Genomic DNA, 6,000 nt, shown 5'->3' with positions numbered 1-6,000 from the left:
CTGTCAGTTTGCAGAGGAGTAAAATTCATGCCGATAAGAAGATTAAAGGCTGTTGAGACTACCATCATTTGTGGTCCACGGAGAACTTGAAAGCCATATATTCTACTGGTGATACCTGCATAACTGGGATAAAAATACTAGTAACATCTTGTTTTCCTGAAATGGTCGTAGCTGCCCATACCTACAGGCAGTAAATAAAGCTAAGCATCACAAAGGAGAACAGACATCAGGCTCACAAATAAGAATGTCTGCTTTCAGTATGAAAATGCCTGATTTAAGCAGCTTGAAATTTCAAAAAATAATTGAGATTTTTCCAGTCCTACATTTCCTCCTAAAATGAAATAACTTCACACGGCTGCCTTGTCAAAGCAAAATGGTGTGTTTGAAGCTAAGCTAAAGAAATGCATCTGAGTTTCTGACTTTCTATTAATCGAAAATACTTACCGCATGGGGAGCACCAAGCATCATTTATTAGACTCACCAGTTTCATTCAGACATTACTCAGTGGTAATTAGAATGCAGCCCCGCAGGTTTGCAACGTTTCCAAGAACCATCTGAATGAAAATCTCTTTTCATTGCTTCTCTTTTTTTTAATCTATGAAAAATTCAGTTCATTTAGGGTTGAATACAATTTGACTTAGGGATTTAAAAGAACCTCAGGAACCTCATGAAGTTTAACAAAAGCAAATGCGATCTCCAACCTCTGGAATAGAAAAACGCCAGGTATCAACACAGTCTGGGAACCAAGAGCTGTAAGGCAGCTGTGCTGAGAAGGACACGGGGGATCTTGGTGGAGAACAAGTTGACCAAGAGCCAGCAATGCACCACTGTGTCAAAGCCCTCCTGGGCTGCCTCAGGGAGCAGAATCGCCAGGGACCGATTCTTCCGATCAATTTGGCACTTGTGAAACTGTATCTAGAGTACTGTGTCCAGTTCAGTTTTGGGCTCCCCGGTACAAGAAGGACATGGACATACTGGACTGGAAAAGTGGAATACTGTAGGATGGAATCCATCTCACTTTCCCTATCCTGAAAGTCAGTGTGGCATTCAGGTGCCCACCATGGTTTTGTACGAAGCTTACCTAGTTCTCTTTAAAGAGGGTTTTATAGCTGTTAGGGTTTGGGCTTTTTGAAGTACTCTACACAGTTTGATTTATCTTTAAGAACTTCAGTTCAGCCTGGAGAAGAGAAGGCTCTGGAAAGACCTTATAGTGGCCTTCCAGTACCTTTGGTTTGCGAGGGCATGTAGCAATAGGATGAGGGGCAATGGTTTTAAACTAGAGCAGGGTAGGTTTAGATCAGACATTAGGATGAAGTTCTTTACAATGAGGGTGATGAGACACTGGCACAGGTTGCCCAGAGAGGTGGTGGAGGCTCCATCCCTAGAGACACTCAAGGCCAGGCTTGATGAGGCTCTGAGCAACCGGATCTAGTTGAAGATGTCCCTGCTTACTGCAGGGGGGCTGGACTAGATGACCTTTCAAGGTCCCTTCCAACCCAACACGTTCTATGATTCTATGAACTAATCACACTAGAAATGACATTTATCATCAATGCACCAGCTCATACTGAAGTTCAGAATTTCTTACCTTTGTCACTGTTTTGTGTCCTTCACATTGGCTGATTCATTGCACACTGGCAATCTATTTGCTATTGGAGTCCTCCTTCAGTTCTAACAGCTGTTGTCCTGTTTCCTCAATTAACTTCTATTCTGGAATTAGCTCTTCAACTTCTCTATATAGGGATAACTTCTCTAAATAGGGATAGTACCACTTGATTACAAAAGCTATGTGATTACAGCGAAGGCGGACTATCTAGGCTTTTTTCCTCCCTCTTCCTTTCACTGCTGAAGACTTTCACACACCAGTTATGCGTGCGAAGACTCTGACATTTCCATGAGCTAATCAGAATATGCATAAGGAGACTCAGAGGATTTTCTTCCCTTTACAAATGTTTAAGTGACACAGTCACATTGGGGTGTTTTATTCTAGGAAACAGAAAAGAGTACCTGAAAAAGTAGCTTATTTCTTATACTCTGAAATGTTATAATAATCATTTTCTGTTTAAAAGTATTCAAGAGGAATTCGTGCTGTTGTAGGGTGAAGTCAGTCGTTAATTATTTACAATTTCTCCTTTATTCAACTATTCTTTCTACATAATTAAAAATTCCTTCCCATCCAAGAAGAAGTCTGTGTTCCAGCTGAGTTTGAGTCTCCTAGAAGGAAAGGGGTTTTTTGTTATTGCTGGTTTTTAGTCATCCCCTGCTGATATCCTGTTGTCCAGTCAAACCAGAATGAATTTGCAAGAGGCTCCCAGCAGCAGAAAAGTCTCTGAAGCTTTGCTGTAAAATAATGCATACAATGTACTGGAAAAAATTGAGCTCACAGTGCTGGAATATAAAATCATAGTAACAAATCACTAATCAGTTCGACACACTAAGTCCAATATTGATTTGAAACAATTTCATGTAGTTCTTGTGCATTGTCAAAGTGGGAAGTGGATGTAATAAAGAGGCTATACACAATTAACTTGTAAAAGTATACAGCGTGAAGCAAATAATCACACAGCAGTTTTAAATAACTGATAAATATTTAGTCAGATTTCATTTTACTGTGGTGAAAGCCTTGTCTGGCTTGTCTGAGAATATTGTGAAATGCCTAAGAGCAATCAGGTATCTAAAATGACTTAGTATAATTTTGAAAAAAATACATTTCCTAATTAGTTTAACTCAATAGATTGCCTGTGGACTGTCAGTGCTGATGTGAGGAATTGGCAGTTTCACACACAGGCAGATATGGATTCTTCTAGAAGCCACTGCAGTGGACTCTGAAAATAGTCTACAGATACGTACAGTGTCGTCCTTACTGAATACTGTGGAAATCATCATGCAAGTTGGAAGAGAACAGAAGACAATCTGGATTCTGGTTGTAATGCAGGATGGAAGGCTAATCTGAACATTACTTGCATTTTAAAATCAGTTTAATGAAATCCATGAACATAGTTCAATAGACACAGTTTTCTTTTTTTTTTTTCATGTATAAGTAAGACAGTGTGGCAACACCAGTCACAAAAGTAATGTGGGAGTCGCATGTATACAGCATGCTTATGCATCTTATCATGTTCCAGGGAATGTGGGTGCTGTACCATCAAGTAAATCTATTCCTTGTGACATTTTGATGGGATTTTTTTGGATCTTTTTTGCGGCAATATTGTAGACCACAGCCAGAGATATCAAGATTTATTTTGATGTCTCCTACATAGAGTCCTTATCAGGAAACAGCATTAGCAGGATGTTCTCAAGGAGCTGCTTCTGAATGGGCTGCCAATCTTGAGATAGCAGAAAGAGCGCACTCTCTATTATCTTATGTACTACTATGAGCCATTTTATTCAAATGAAAAATTTGGTGTCCAGTTTATTCTGTATTGTCTTTCTGTCTTCTTCCTGCTTTGCAAAGCTTTTTACATGCTTCTCATCCTTTTTTTTAAGATTTGTATAAAGAATACGCTATACACAACAAGTTCTGGTGAAGGTTTCACTAAAAAATCAAGATTTTTGTGGTTTATGGCCAATTCAGACAATCAACCCGTTAGACTAAATATTAAATTGCTTTATAGAACCAAAACATTGAGAATACACAAACGCTTTCCAAATATTAATTAGTTATCAAATTATTTTTCTGTTCCTGTTAGACTGTAAGCTCGAAAGTGTATGTTACAGACCCAAACATGTTTAGGGTATCAGACAAAAGCAACAGGCCAAATTCAGACAGATGACGCTCAGCCAGGTTGTTGTGTATGGTTCAGTAAGCTTTTACTGTCTAATACTTAAAATATATCATTTAACAATGCTACTCTATTATTTTTTTAACAAATCTTCCTTTTCAAATGTGAAATTGTTCTCTTCTCTGTGGGGACCACATAAGCATAGATTTGAGTTATTGGGAAACAAAGCTAAGCTATTGTTAAGGGAAACTACAATAGAGGAATGCATGTTAATAATTAAGAAATATAGGGGTTCTGCTAATCTAAATTACAGCCTATCTGTTATCCAAACCTGATATCAGTTACATGAGAAGTTGTATCTTGAGCCACCAAATTTACTCCACTTCTTTTGCAATGCTGGATTAATCTGACATACAGATATGTTGCTAGTGTCACACAAGGTTGGAGGTTGAATACTATCATATACAACTTAAATCCTCATTACTCTATTTTACTTCTGAACCTTTCTTGATTTGGAGGCTGCAATAGCCCCTGAAACTGTTGAATAACCCAGTAAAAAAATCATTACATCTTTTTTTTTTCTATAGTGAAGGTCTAGCATGAACAAGAAACACTTTATTTTGGAAGTTATTCAAGCACAGCTTCTTTCATTTGATATTTAATCTATGGAAACCACAATTGTCAAGCAGTTTATAATAGTACGGAAATTCACAAGGTGCTACCTAATGTGTAATCATTTTTGCCTTAAACCTGATTTCTCTAAATGTTGTTTGCTATAAATATTGCTTGATCTAATGGAAATTACTGTAGAGCTCTACTCGAATAAATCAATTACCTCTTGAAACTTTTTCCAATATCTAGCATACTAAAAACATAAATTTTAGTTTCTAAAATAGATCATTTTGAATAGTGTTCTAATAGTTTCTGAAGATTTTATAAACAAATGATTTTTACTCTCCAGCGGGGGCTTGTTCTGCTAAATAGCCAATTTGATAATAAGAGCTTCTATCAGGAAATAAATTCTCAGTAATTTTGAAATATGTGAATTAAATTTGCTATGTAAGGACTTGATTCACAAAACTTTTACCTAATTGGTAAAATATGAACAATTAGGACCAATTTTGAATAAGATTACAGTTCCATTATGCCAGAAAACATTAATATTTAAGTGCTTTTGAGCCTAAAGGATTTTTTCTTTATTTCTTTTTTTTTTTTTACTATATATAACTGTGAAATACAGTATGAAAGAACACAGTCAGTTGTGTTTCAGCACCTGTGGTATGCAGTTAAAAACATCTTGGTACTTTTTTTATGTAACCTACCCTGTCTCTATGAGTTCCTTGACTATGCTGCTTGTTTTCTCATGGGTCACAATGGTTTTCTTTAGTCAATTTTCTCCTTTCACTGAGTACGTGGAGGACAGCAAGAAATTCTGATGCCAGCAACCCCCTGTTCAGCTGCCTTTTAAACACCGAGGCACCTGAAGCTGACTAACATCCTTTCTCTTTGGCGTGAAATGCTTTCAGTGCATATCCCTAATACCCTATGTCGTTGCATGTCTGGAAGTATCAGCCTTCACAAGGCGACGTACCCAAACACAGCTCATACCTAAAGCCTGCAGAGGTCTAGAAACTTAGGACGAAATTCCTTTCATCTAACTTTTCAGCCTGTTTTGATGTTCCTCATTCCCCACGTGCATTTTATGGGAAGCACGGGCACCTGTGCAAGGGTTCAGATGCCTAGAGCATAAACAACATTTTAAGCTTCCACCTTCTTTATGACTACTCTTAGGTCTCTGGAGGATGTCTTCCTACACCTTTGAATGAAGTCAAAGCAGGATCTCCGAGCACCGAGCTCACACCCTTTTGTGCTTTTCACACATAAATTAACCTTTTTTTCTTCTCAAAACAAGAGATAAAATATTGCCTCTTATAATTGCACAACTGGTGAAGCTGAAATCTGGAACCCACGTGCTGTTTAAGTGATTTCAAACATGACCGATGTTAAAGGAAAGATGCAAAGAATTAGAAATATAGAATCATAGAATCATAGAATGGTTTGGGTTAGAAGGGACCTTAAAGATCATCTAATTACAACCCCCTGGCTGACTTTTAAGAAGAAATACAGTTTCAAAGAAATCAAGTTCAATGGCTTGCTCTATATAATTAATATTGAACTTGATTTCTTTGAAACTGTATTTCTTCTTAAAAGTCAGCCTTAGCGTGTGATAGCAGGAGATGGCAAAATCACTTTAAAATGCATTTATTTTTAATACTAA

Source organism: Chroicocephalus ridibundus, chromosome 1 (assembly GCF_963924245.1).
Source record: "Chroicocephalus ridibundus chromosome 1, bChrRid1.1, whole genome shotgun sequence".
NCBI lineage: Eukaryota > Metazoa > Chordata > Aves > Charadriiformes > Laridae > Chroicocephalus > Chroicocephalus ridibundus.
The sequence above is the reverse complement of the archived record's forward strand: the minus strand, read 5'-3'. Positions refer to the sequence as shown.